The sequence below is a fragment of the Nipponia nippon genome, unplaced genomic scaffold, assembly GCF_047370975.1.
Source record: "Nipponia nippon isolate SJK-2023a ecotype South Korea unplaced genomic scaffold, ASM4737097v1 scaffold_9, whole genome shotgun sequence".
Classification (NCBI taxonomy): domain Eukaryota; kingdom Metazoa; phylum Chordata; class Aves; order Pelecaniformes; family Threskiornithidae; genus Nipponia; species Nipponia nippon.
This window is the reverse complement of record NW_028262413.1, coordinates 43034753-43049223: the sequence shown is the minus strand read 5'-3', so window position 1 is coordinate 43049223 and position 14471 is coordinate 43034753. Positions and strand designations below refer to the sequence as shown.

General features: G+C 42.4%; 1 protein-coding gene across 3 annotated transcripts in view; it reads right to left on the bottom strand.

Moving 5' to 3' along the window:
• Window positions 1-809, bottom strand: part of LOC148050299 (uncharacterized) — a 100659-nt gene extending 99850 nt beyond the window's left edge. For all 3 annotated transcript variants that reach the window (XM_087745323.1, XM_087745324.1, XM_087745326.1), the window contains exon 1: window positions 545-809. The gene's annotated coding sequence lies outside the window, so the exon portion shown is untranslated. The remainder of the gene's footprint in view (window positions 1-544) is intronic.
• Between the last annotated feature and the right edge of the window lie 13662 nt (window positions 810-14471).

The window sequence follows — 14471 nt, the reverse complement described above, 5'->3', positions numbered from 1 at the left end:
ATTATATTGAAAATAAAAGCTGCATATCACAGGCTGGGATTATCTGTGAAGCGCGTGTTATATCTGTAACATTTATTCCTCTGCAGCTGGCAAAAAAGTAAGATTCACCTCTGCTCTTTCTTATTTGTATTTAATCTTAAGGGTTTCTATCATTGGTCTTACAGATCTATTTTTGGTGACAACAGCAGCATACAGTATCTCCCTTCCTTCTCATACCTGTTGCATATGGCAGCCCCCAGGTGTGTTCTTGTCTTCCAGGCTATGAATCATACCAGGGACGAGATCCTGCTGAATTTTAACCCACAGAAAGAGGTAGAAAGTGAGAAATGACTGAAATGGATCTGTCTTTCTTCCTGTTCACCAAGCAGTTCTGCAAATTGTAGTGCCAAAGGCCAGAGGTAGTGGAAACTGTGAAAGGTATAAACAGTGATGTGCGTGGTACACCTTGGTTCCAACAAAAAAAAGGATGGGCAGAACTATACAATGATGAATAGACAAAACAGCCCAAACAGGACAAAGATTAACCATTTCACAGATTATTTACCTCTTTTCTGAACGCTTCCCTCCAGTTATGTTTCCTGTCTCTTCACAGAAAAGAGCTCTCAGATTGCACATCCCAGTTCCAGCTTTCCTCCATCTGGTCACAGGAGCAAGGTCCTCCATTATTCCAGCATTGACTCACTGATGGACTAAGATAAAAATTAGGTTTCCCAATTGTAGCAATGGCCCACTGTTCCTCTCTTATTTTTCTATATTATTCCCAGCAAAATCAAAGCTCCAGGCTGCTTCCTCAAGCAAAAGAAATCTGAGAAAACCTGTGTATGAAAAGAAGATGCTAAATTTGAAGGAAAATGAAGTATTGCCAAGTCTTGTGGTTATATATCACAAGTCTTATGATTTTTTTTTTTCTTAGCACTGGCTTCTAAAAGCAAGAAACAGTATGAACATCTTAGTATGAGAACAGTGGATAAATCACGAAAAATAGAAGGAAGGGACTGCTAAAGGTTCAGCAGTGACAGGGAGCCTAAAAAAAGCCCCACAGAGCTTTAAATTCTTTTGCTTTTTTAAAGCAACCCATGATTTAGACAAGCCTGTCGCAACTTCTGAACACTGGGGATACGCCATGTTAGATTATGTACTTGAGAAGGACTGAGTAGTGGGGTTTTAGAAAAATTTGTCATAGGAGAAAAGCTGTGTGGAGTGAAACCATGATCTAATGTTGCAGGTTGTGCATTTATTGACAGCAACAGCAGAAGTCTCAAGAGCTAAACCAAATCACAAAATGAACTTTCCTCTAAATCCAACAGATGGATGCACAGGGAGGCTGTGGTGTCTCAGAGTACTGCTCCATCAATGCACCTTCAAGGTGTGTACTCTCTCAGCACTAGAAATGTAAATCTGAAAAGAAACAATAAAATTTACCTCCAGTTTACATTTGTATAGAAAAAAAATTAAAAGGCAGCCTCAGTTTCCCTAGGCAATTTGATGAAATGTGGTGTTTAAACCCATTAAAGCATTTTCCTGTATGGCTACATAATGAAAATTTAAAAGATAAACAAAATGCCATTGGAGACTGTTTCCAATTAAATTAAATTTTGGCCCAGAGCAGCTTCTTTTGATATACTCTTAGAGGAATTATCAGTAAGCCACACCCCAGGGAGGTGGGTTTAACCTTTCCCTTGATAATTCATACCTTTGGAGATTTGGCTTCTACACCTTTTTCTCCAATCTTCTGAGCAGTTCCCAAATCAGAGGTAACCAGCCTAATCAGTGGGACAGACTGGATGACTATATCTCACCCAGCCTGGGGCTTCACCAAGAGCATGGTACCTTGTCAGCAAACACCAGAGCCAAAGTCAACTGACAAGGTACCAAGCAAAAAGGGTGGCAAGGCAGGTGAAAGAAGCTCAGCTTCTAAGTGAGGCTTAAGCTGGGTGAAAGCTGAGGATGTCTGCAAAACATCTCAACTGACCAGAAAAAAGGCTGAAAGTATAAGCTGTTTTAGAAGTTTCAAAATCCATCTTTCCTTCCAAAAGATGTGAGAAATACGAAAGACTGGAAATGTTACAAGTGAGCAATTTAGGAAGCTCTGGTTTTGAACATGATTGTTTTTCAGTTCAGCCCCTGAACCAACCATGGAGGGCTCCAAGAAGAAAGGATCATTAAGCTGAATGAATGCAAAGTCGCAGCAGCAGACACAGCCCTGGAAGGTGCTGAACTACCCCAAATTCTACCCCAGGATCTAGAAGAACACAGAGCCATTTCTGATCAAACGCTCAGTGTCCCAATGGGTAACTCCTTAGAAATGGATTCTGGAGATGGAAAGCAGATCAGAACAACCAAAAGTGCCACAACCCGCTGCAGCAGTGAGTACAATTGTCAAGGCATCCTTTGTGCTATCTGCACCTGGCATTTATATGAGAGAGAGATAAAAAAGGAATTTTAAAACAAAGTTTTCATTGCAAATTGCTGTTTTCTCATTGCTTTATTATTTGATCTTTGCACATGTCAGATAAGTGGACTTGCGAATAGCCTTAATTAGAAATGCAGATTACACTGGGCTAGAATACAGTGGACACTGTTTCTCTCCAGTATTCCTGCTGGGAATACACATGGCCAATTTGCTAAGAAACAAACTGAAAGTCAAAGTTAGCTTCATTTTTAGGCTATACAGTGCATGCAGTTGCTGTGCCCAGTTCATAAATCCAGCAGCTGTGAATAATTCCTCATTCTTAAAGAATTTAATGGAAGAAAAGAACTGTGTTTCCAGTAGAAAGGCCCACTAAGAGAGACATGCAGCTTCTGCTGGTGGTTTTATCCTCCAAGGTAGGATCAGACATGATCAATGCTGAATTGGAGAGCTGCAACCAGAAAACCAGTGTGCTGCCTCAGACCTGACAACAGGCTTGAACACCTGAAAGCTTGTCTCCCTGCCCAAAACTGAGATTAGTTTGTCAAATAAAAGATTGCTCCACACCCCTTGGCTTACTCGGGTTACTAACATTCTGCTTATGAGTGGGACTTTTCCCTCTGAGCATGATGATATGTGTAAACATGATTATACACAAGCAGGGCTGCAAGTTGTTGGAAGAAATGGCCATTTTAATTCCATCTGAAGTTTTGTAGGGGAGTTCTTTGAGATTGGCCCATAGATTCTTTTGATTTTAGCAATGCTTAAAATCCTCCTTGTAATACTTAAGAGATGTGCCTGTTTCCCAGCTGCTGCTTTGCAATCATTATCAAGTTTTGAAGCAAGCAAAAATGGACAAAAGTAAGGGATGAAAATAAGATGTTTCACTCCACCATACACACATCATTATACAGGCACTCATTTGCAGAATAAAAATTGCTCCAGTCAAAGCGAGGTCCACATACTTCCAGGCAGAAGCTGTGTTAGCTGTTGCACTCCCATGCATCATGTGGCAGAGCTGCAAGGTGGGACCACAACACAGTGGAGTCCCAGCTTAATCTGAAGACTGATTCTGGATAAAAAAATCCCCAACTAAGAGTCTGTAAAATGGTATGTCTAAAAAAAGTTTGCTTAGAATGACTGGCTATGGACGCAGATTTTGGGGATATATTTGCTTTTGTTAAGTGTTTATTAATTGTTGTGACTTTGTTGTGTTCACTGAAGAAATGTAAACGTTTCCTTAAAGACAAAGATAAAAAGTATGCCGCTGGTTTCAAATAAACCACTGACCATTTCAAGCTGAAGGAAGATATGGATGCACATCCAAGAAGTCTGCAAAGGTTGTTGTGAAGATCAAGTCCATTCTCACAGGCTTACATTTACACAGGAATCCTCATCTCCACTAGTAATGTTTTGTGGGTCCATAAGTGGAAAAGAGATCAGCAATCTGCTCAAAAGGATGGTATCATTGTTACAGCACTGGACTGACTGTCAGAAGACCACAACTTGATCCCTAGACATGTTACAGCCCTCTTGCATGACCACGAGCAAGTCGATCAGACCTGCTTCAGGAGGAGTTAACCCTGCTACATATTCAGCTCCTCAGACAGATATTACACCCTACACTGAGCACCCACAGCAGAAGTGTAGATAGTAATTTGATGCTTTCAGGTAAGGCTGAAATTCAGATGAGAACTGGTGTCCTGAGTTTATCTAATTTGCACTTGAGCTGATATAATTTTGCAGGCACAAAGCAGAGCACAACTGTTAAATTTTTAAATCAGTGGACTTGAAAAAAAGTGGACTTTAAATGCCGGTTAACAGTTGGACTTGATGATCTTAAAGGTCTTCTCCAAACTAAACGATTCTATGTCTAAATTTCAGACCTAAACCTGGTTAATCACACCTTGTAAATGCTTCATTTTAAGCAACATCTCTGAGAAGAACTGGCAAGTACACAGAGGACAAGAGGAGCATTAGCAAATCATTTCAGAAAAAGGAAAGGTACAAACCTTTCAGAATAGAAAAGAGCTGCTCAAAAGAGCTCAGTGGTCCAGAGTAGTCTTCATGCTCCAAAACAGATCTCCTTCCATTAGGTTTTGAAGGACATTTCTGACTTTGAAACTTTCCTCATTTATTTACTTATTACATGTTTTGTCCAGGAAGGTCTGTTGAGAGGATGCATTTGCTCCAGAGGGGTATGGAAAGGAAACAACAGACCAGGAGAAGGGAATGCAATGAGTGCTGGAAATGCACAGACACGTTACTGAAACTCTGACCTTTCTGACAGCTCCTGGCTTCCCGTCGGCATTGTGTCAGGGCCGTGACTATGGTGTTTCAGCCTCTGCATTGCCTGCGGCCCAGTGTAGCAATTTCTTTATAATCAGTGGATTATTTTTTTTTTTCATTGCATCATGATGGCACCTGAACAGATTTTGGGGGGGGTGTAGGGGGGTGTGTGTGCAAGCAGAGGATGAGAACCTCAGCTGAGGTGAACTGGGAGCTGCTCAATTCAGGTTAAATGGAACTGTGCTTATTTATAACAACCACATTTCAGTCCAAGATCCACTAACAACTGAACTACTCCTCTCTGCTAATGCAAAAATTAAGGGGTTAAACATTGCTTCTCTTCGAGTCAATGATGAAACTCTCTTTGGCAATAGTGGGAGTAAAATGCCATTAAAAATTTCTAATACTGCTTCTAAGAAAAGGTTTGGGTAGGAAGGATAATTGTTGAGATTTTTTTTTTTTCTATGATATCTTAGGTTGACTTATTGTCAGAACTATTGCACTGTTACAAAATATTTTCCTAAGTTTTGTAATGAAACATAACTGGAGATTTAAATAAAACCTATGAAATGTGACTAGAAGTTTTAACTGACAGTTTGCCACTTTCCATTTTGGAAATTGCAAAAAGGTCTTGGCATTTCAGAGCAATGTATAAATTTGTATTTGTAACACCGTCCTTAGTATTAAGTTATAAACTGATTTGCTCCTCATATGTAACTGACTGGACACCTGCAAATTTAGGACTAAAAGAGAAAAAAACTAGAAGCATTACTGACAAAACCATGCAATATAAAGTTGAGACCTATAACTATAAAGACGCAGAGATAACTTCTAGCAACATGTACCTGGATGTCACTGCTGCACTACTAGGAGCTCCTTAAAAGAATCTACTTATTGAGTAGTGAGATATGAGATTTCTTGATAATGTTTGTTCTCCATTAAATTTCACAAAGTATTAGACCTAGGTAAGGGTTTTAAACAATGTTTTGCAGATATTTGAATTCACTTGAATTGCTTTGGTAGTGCTGATGCTTCTTTGGTGTTTTGTAGGGTTAATGTTACAGGGAAAGAATTTTACGTGAAGTAAGGAAATAGATACTTGGAAAATACGAGCAGCCATAAATGAGCATCAGTATCAGAAACATGATTTGAAAAATATGATCACCCAGTCAAGAAGCCAGAAAGCTCCACAGATAAGAGTCCACTGAAAATGTTGTGAAATGCAAGTGGAACTGGCTATGAACATCTGAAGAACTTCATTACCTCAGAGTCCACTACCGTAATGCTCCTCTCGGGCTGATAGAAACAATCCGCCAGGACAAGATCTCCATTGTGGCATCATTCAGCATCTGAACAATATTTTCCAAGATTTCTGAACAGAAAATATGGAAGAAAAGATCTAAATTATATTCTAAGAACTATTCATTTCTATGGACCATGCCAGCAAAAATTCATCATTCTTTCTTTCTAGACAGTAACACAACCTCTGCCCTGGCTGATGCTCAGTAATTTTCTTATTCTTCTATCTGTGAGCATCCAGACCCATTTCCTTTCAAGAAGTTGTTCAGGTCTGTGAAGCCTATCTTTGCCACCATCCTCTGCTCCCAATGTGACCTTGCAGATGAGCCCCAGTTAAGTACTCAACTGTGTACAACTAAGGAAGGCAGACGACACTCAGCCGTGGAGAAACTCTCTAATCCCAAGGGACTGCTGGATTTTTCGCAGCAAGAGACGCAAAACTCTTCCATCTCTCAGCTACCAGAAACACTAATTGTCTTGCACTAGAAAGTCATCCATTAGCTTCAATAAATATGAATTAGTCAGCACCAAATAATCAAATGCCTGTGTATTAATCAGTTCTTTAAAAGTCACATTATTTTGGACATCTTCCTGTCTCTAACCTTTCATTTTCTTCTATTCTGTTATTTCAGTGTTTTAATATTTCAGGGGGAAACTCATAGTAAACATGATGTAAATGATGGGGTTTTTTTTAGCAAGACAAAACCCAAACATTTTCCCCAGGTCTCCTCTGTAAAGCAGGAAAGTGAGTTTATAATAATGAAACATTTCTGTTTTAGTGGTGCTTTTGTCACTTTTCCAAAACTCCAATGCCTAATATAAGGCACATGGCCATGGATTGCCAAAAGCATTAAAGTTTCACTTCTAAAAGCTGGCATTAAACTTCAAAGCCATTTGATCAGGCAGCTTTCTCGAATTTTCAGTTTAATCTATAACTCTGGGATTAAGGAGGCAAACTTGCATAAATTTGGTCCCTAAATGTTAGGGCCATAACAAGTATCCAGTTCTGTTTTCAGAAAGGTGGCCTCACTTGGGCGAGTGTTCGTCAATGTGTACATCCAAGCTTGTAATTCAAATATTCATGGATTTGCTTTAGTGGTTGAAAGTAGAAGAAATAGCCCTTAAAAAGTAAAGACAAGTGAATCTCCCCAAAAAAACAAAAACCAAAGACACAAGATTCAAACTCCAGGCTCTGTTAAGGAGCAGAAAATATTTTTCTTACCATTTCACACAAGGCCAGATGTGAACGTGCTACAGATTTTGTGTAAGGGGTATTTGGTGACCACCTTCCTTGAATACCTTAGACTTGCAAAACTGGGGCAGAAAAATGGGCTGAATCAATTTTGGCAGCTACTTGGGTCTCTGGCTCCCTAAAGTTTTCTGTCCCCAGTTCTGACCTTCTCAGAGGTTTCCATCCATTTGGAAAGGACAGTTAAATGACAGCAATGTTGTGGTTTGCAGTCCAGAACGTTGGTGATGTTTTAATGCAACAGGCTGCACTTTGGTGGCATCGGTGGCTGGGGAGGGAACCGTTGCAGCCCTCCGAAGATAAGTCACCCCCACTCATGGGTCCAAACCCTTTAATCCCCCAGCTCCAAAGGACGCAAATTCATTTCTCAGCAGTATTGCTTGAGACAAAGTTTTGCCCCATGAAGTCAGTCATTGGATTTCCAGACAACAGACTCCCACCAGGGGGTCAACTGCTCTCAGCCCTGGTATTTTACCTTGTGGAGGATGGAAAACACGCTAGCAGGGAGTTTGTTTTGGCCCCACAATACAGGGCCGGTTGCGCTCTGCATCCAGCAGAAGATTGTTGTTCCAACAATGGAAAACGGAAGGGGGGAAGAGATGAACTCAGAGCACGCAGCACACCAAAGCCAAAACACACATTGCAGACATTTCTGCTACAGTGGGATATGCAGGTTAAGCCAAGTCAACGCTCTGCAAGTCTGAAAACTTACACTCCAGCAAGCACCAGCCCTGAGCAGACCCTGACAGAGCAAAGGCATATTACTCCGGCAAAGCAACCAGCAGAGGGGAAGCTTGAGGTTTTTAACAAGTTGCTCCTAAGACGACTTAATATTATATCTCCTTCTCTGATGCATTCTGTTCCTACAGCCTAGCCGTCCCAGGAGGTTGCACAGAGTTAAGTCATTTGGCTGTGAGACAAAGGAAGAGGAAGGTAAAGGGCAACTGAGGGAGCAAAAGATGGGAGAGTTGGGAAGGCAATGCAGCTGCAAAGGAGAGCTCTCTCCCAGCTATGTGAGAGAGCTGCTGAGGGCAAAGACAGGAGGGACAGAGATCACGCAAGAGAAGCCACTGGCATACGCAGGTTGTCCTCCCCTGACTCTGCACATCAATTACAATGCAAGGATGTCTGGAGTGAGTCCCTCTGGATAACACAGGCACTCAGATTCACTCGTGGCAAAACCAGAGGAGCTACTCGATTGCAGCTTACCCAGCACACCAACACCAACACACGGCATTTGCACACCCAGTTACACATCTGAAGCCCTGAACCAGCCATACCCTTTGACAAGGATGTCCTAGCCTCTGCCTTCCCTAGCTCAAGCTCAAGAGAGAGAATTAAAGCAGAACATGTTTTTTTCCTTCTTCTACTTCTAGGCAAAGGGTGTGAGCCGAGCTCTGGAGATATAAACTGCTTCATCCCAAACACTGAGGACAGGCCTGTATGTGTGCTGTAGCATTTCACATACACTGGATTTTATACCACACCTCTTCCTTGCTTTTGCTCCCTCTCCCTTTCTCCCTCCCTCCCCTTTCATCCTTTCCACTGGCACAGGCTGAAATCAGCTTTTCTTCCAGCCCACCCTCTCTCAGCATCTTTTCTTTGGGCTGTGATCACTTCTCTTTGTCCACTGGCTTTGTCCTCCATGGTGTCTTCAAGCCCAGTGCAACATCCCAGTGTCAGCTGAGTTCAACCATTCAAATATACCATTTCAGATTGGATGCAAACTCAAGGTTGGGAATTCTGCATATCCTCCATGTGTTCAGCTTGTACAAACAACAGTAGGTATTTCTGTTCCTTCTACACAGGCACACACATGCTCCTGCTACTCCCATCCTTACAAGCATTCCCCAAAAGCTGTCTAAAAATTATTGTAAATGCAACACCACATTATGTCTTCGAAAAAATAAAATAAAATAGTCAAACCCTGGCATATCTCCAGAGAGGAACGCGTCAGATCTCAGTTGGTAAATAAGATGTTACTGTGAAGCTTGTAAAGCCAACGTTATTTTTCCTTTGTAAAGGCTCTACCTGCATAACATGAAGGGGGCTCAGTGACAGACACATTAAAACACCATTAAACTGTGAAATAGAACACAGTGTGAAAATAGATTTAACCTTCACAGCATATTGATCTCTACCCCGCGCCGTGCCTAAGTTCTTGGACAACTGTTTTATAATAGGTTTTACTTATTTTCCTGTTGCTATTCTGACTTCCTCAGAGGAGGGTGTTATTTCTAAAAGCTCCTGACAGCTAAGGGAAAAGTGGGCTTGTTTCTTAGTCATCGCTCAGTGCTTGAGCGTTGTGCTGCCAGCTGCTCCATAAACAGAAATCAGTTTTGTGCGAGTGAAGGATGGGTCTGGGCAGCAGTGATTGTCGTGGGATGGGAGGAGGAGGAAGGGGAAGCGGAAAGGGAAGAGGAGACGGGCTGTTTGCAAGGACTTTTCTGAACAAAACTATGCAGGATGCAGGCAACCAAGCTGAACCTGAAATGCCTTCTGAAAGGGACAGCGCCAAGATTTATTTAAGCATGCAGGGACGTGGACTGTGTTTGCGAAGATAGGTAAAATAATTGTGCACACATCTGCATATTCAGACAGGAAATCCTTCTGATGAATTGACTGCTACAGGTCACACTGCTGCCAGCCAGTTCTTATACTTTCACTGTGAGATAGGGACTTCTCGCAGCAATGAGTTATGCCGTAGGACCTTTGACCCCCTGCCCGTCACCTCCTCTCTGACCATTCATCCATCTCCCAGAACCTTATGCTAAGAGTTCAAACCCTTCCAAATGGCCAGGTATTTTTGTTTTTCGCATCAGTTCAACAAAAATGTTCCACCCGCCTCTACACTGGGATTTCCTTTCTGACCACCCCAAAATAAACTCAGCCGGAACACAGCACAGATAATGTCCAGCAACGTCCTGTAGCCCTGAACGAGGGTTTTGTAACACCCATGCACAAACTAGATAAATTTTTTGGGGTGTGGAAGGGTTATTTTTATGGAAATATTTCGGATGCCTTCCCCACCGTGGTCATCTGGCAAATCCTGACCTGGCTGGAGATCTCTTAACACATGTGAAGGGAAGGCTGAGCCCATCCGTCAGCTATCCCTGACATGCTGCATAGAAATCAAACCTCTAAACCGGCTGCCGGGCACAGCTGAAGCTCCCCCTGAGCAGCGTATTGGATCTGTGTACCCAGACCTTGCCAGTAAATTAGCACCATACCAGACACATTTGTACACATGGTTCACGGACAATTTGCAAATTATCTATGAGGCAACCATGCAACTGCAAACGGCATAGGCCATGGAGGTGACTCTCCAGCAATGCTGTCCAGGGCTAATTTCAGAGCAACGGGAGAGTTGCATCAACTTCGGCAGGACTTGGATGGTGCCTGCTGAATTTAAGACAACTGCTCACGGAAAAATCTCAGCATATATTCCCTTTGGTTAGGTAGCCCAGTTTTCCATAATATTACGCATTTTGACGTAGCATGAATGCCAACCATTCCCCAAAATCTGCAGTTAAACAAAACTTATAACAATGTTAAATTTATCTCATACACACTTGAAGTATAATGATAATAATAATTTAAAAAATAGGAAGGCTGATGGCAAGCAAACTGACCTTAAGAGCTGGCAATGGGAAGAATTATTTCTGGTAAAAATTTCTGGGGCAAGCATATATTTTATAGGAGGATTCTCCTGTTCTGAATTACCTTAATCCAAGTCATACTGTGATGATGGAAAAGACTGAACACATGAGAAAATGGAAAATAACTATTTGGAAAGAAATCCCCTGTAAAAAAGACTAATGCTACATATGTGCAATGGAAAAGTGGCAGAAGCCCCACGTGGGTCCCCAGACTACTCACTTTCTGAGCATGTTTGTACACTGCACCCCTGGGTGCTGCCTCTGGTGAGCAGCAGCTTTGCAGAGCTTTAGGGGACAAATGAAATCCCACAGAGCCCTTTCCCAGGAAGGAAGGAGGTGACAACTGGAAAAGCAGCAAGCTTGAAATTTCTGTTGTACAGAAGTAGGCCAGGACTAAGTGCTGAAATCGCCAGTGCTCTTCTGGCACAAACAAGAAAGATGCAGTCCTTTCTACTAACAGTGCACAATGCTGCAGTGGGGGAGAAAACGTGCCACCTTTGCAGAATTTGAGCTATGCAGCAGCTCCCTCCTAGCTGATCATATGAGAAGAGGCTCATTCAGAGGGTTCACAGCAAGCTTTTAACCCAGAGATGTTCAGGGGCTGCCAGCTCTTCTCCTGTGCTGCCACATGCAAATCCTGGGCAGATCGGTTTTGGCTGGCTGACAGGAGCCTGCATTGTATCACGCTCTGGGCACGGTCAATTTTTGGCAGGAGCTGAACACCTACTGCCTCTGCGTGGGCATGGTCTCATGCACATGCCATGCAAACCTTGCTTTCATAATCCCAGGCTACCTGAGGTGGCAGGGGGATTGCTGAGTTTTGTGCTCCCAAACCCCCACTGCCTACAGAGACATTATGTTCTGCTGGTTTGTGATGCAAGCAGAAGGCCGGCAATAGGTTCCTGTGGTCTTGGATCCCGATGAGTCCAAATTAAAGTATTTAATCTCTTGGCTGTAGCAGGTCCTACCACTGCCTTTGTGTGAAGCTATACCCAAATTAGCATCTTTGCACCAGCTTGGAGCTCTTGAGGATCCCTGTGCTTTTTGAAGCATAGCTGCTGCCCAATTCTTTGCCACTGAATCAAGGCAAAGTTTTTCTGCTCTTCAGAAAATGGGAATACCCTGGCATAATGTCAGCAGGGCTGGCCACTAACTGAGGGCCAATTAATCTTCACCCCTGTGAAGCAATGAGGTGGAGAGAATGATTGAGAGCAAAGCACAAGCTCCAGCCCTCTCGTCCAAGCTGACACGAATATAAAGCATGCACAATCACGTGAGAGCTGCTTACAGCAATGTTTGCTGCTCATCCCTCATTTGGCAGTGGACATGACCCAATTAGAAGAATCATTTCCATAGAGTACCATGTTGCATTTAGGAAAGCTCTTCCAGTGCATCGCCATCCTCTCTGCATTAGGTGCACCTAGTTTATCAGCAGCAAATTTGGCCACTATTTATCCCTTTCATAGAGGTAGCCAGACTGATCCAAAGCCTTTGAGCTCAGTAAGCATTTGACTTCAGTGCACTTCAGGTGCAGATCATGAAGAATGACACTTTAGTACAGCAATGCAAGTGCGAAACACTCAACTGTTAATTTCTTTTTCGTCTAGAGAAGTGGCTACATTTCCCTACAGGAATCCTGACACTGGGTCTGTTCCCTGAGAGGAATTTACCTTTTCCCTGAGCCTTCGAGGAGGCAAACACTCCTCCCCAGCACAGCTGAAGAAGCCATTTCCATTTTTGATGATGCTGGATGAGAAGGACAGGGCACTCAGCCAATTGACTGAAGGGCAGTGAAAACGATGACCTTCACCTTCCCTATGCCTCATTCATTTGTGGACACCAACACCCTGTTTTTAGAAACTCTCCAGAAACTTCTGTCTCACTGTAGTGTCCTACGCAGATGGTCCACAGCCTCTATTTGTGTACCTGGTCAATATTATATAATTTCAACACTGTTGTTTTAGTTTACCCTGCTCCCAGACACTTTAATTGACTTTGTTCCAGTTAGCCTCTTTTTAAAGAACTCTTTTGAATAATCCTGTCCTTCATGATTTTTTGCAACTTTTATCTGCTCTTACCTCTACAGCAGACAATGGGACTCAAGGAGCTTTCCTGGGGTCTGCACACACTTCTCTCAGCAGGATTCCAACACAGGGCTGTTTCTAGTCCTGGACTTCCCTGTGGGTAGGACAGGTCAGCAGGCAGGGAGCAGCAGCAGATCCTTATGTTGGATCAATGCCCCATGGAGGGTGGCAAAACCAGTTTGGCACATAAGTAGGAGAAAATTTAAAGACAAGGCAAAGGAAAGTGGACAGCTGAGAATAGGAAAGTATAAAACACAATAATCCAGGGTGTTAATCCTTTTTTTGCCACAGACTTGCTCTGCAACCTTGGGCAAATGCTTCCTCAGTAAACGGCTCAAGTTTCTTCACTTGCCTTCTGGTCTTCCAATCAAAATGCCAGAATGTTCAGTATAGCACCTGAAGGTTATGCATTGTATTTGGATCTCCTAGTTCAACCACTTAACAAACCCATTTAACCGTAATCTCAAGTGCAAAGCCTGAGATGCAAATATCTCATTCAGAAACATATTTTGAAGCAATAGTTGCACATGCTATGGAAACATGATGATAATAGTGACTGCTTAGAGCAAATGGTATTGCCCAAGTTGGTATCATATCATCCTCAAAAGGTCTGAACAGAAGCATCTGGACCATCATGGTAGAGTTAAAAACAAGCCCATCGAAAATGGATAAACAATTAAAAATGTATTGAAAGAAGAAAGAAAAAGAGAAATCATTCCTAATTAATTCTAGTGCCCTGTACAACCCCAGACTATTTGTAATCCTACAGGGAACATCTTTATTGATCTGGGCGACGCTGCAGCAGACTTCTGATGCTTATCTCAGCATAAAAATAGGCTCTTGTGATGAGCAGTGATTTAATTACATGACAATCACTGCTAACAATGCATGGCGAATACCAAAAATATGCAGAGCAAGAGTGGCAGTGATAAATGCAAGGGAATGGCATTGACTTTCAGTAAAGTCGTCTATTGCCAGAGATGGAGGGAGACATCCCCACCTCCCTGCCCCTTCCTTCTAAGGTTGTAGCTTCTGTGCTGCTCCAGATACTCACTCTGTGGAGTGAGCTGACCACAGGCAGACAGAAGGTGGAGTGAGAAATCAGATGGCCATGATCAAAGCAAAATTTAGCACACAAGTCAATGAAACTAACAGTTTCTTTTTGTCTGTAGGAACATATGCTCTTTCCACTGTGCATCTCCACTTGAAAATGAAGACAAGATATTTACTCTGCTTTGGGAGATGGCAGTACTGAGCAAGTGAATAATAAATGGTTTTGTTATGCACAGACTCAGGACCTTAGAAGCAGTCAAATCCCATCTTCCACGTACAGTAGCTAGAATAGAAGTAGCAGCAAGTATTTGCTCAAGAAATAAAAATAATGCATTTTCGTTTGCTTCTTTTCAGGTGATCTCCTTAAAAAAAAAAAAAAAAAAAAACAAAAAACAAACCAAAAAAACAACAACAAAACCACAGTAGGA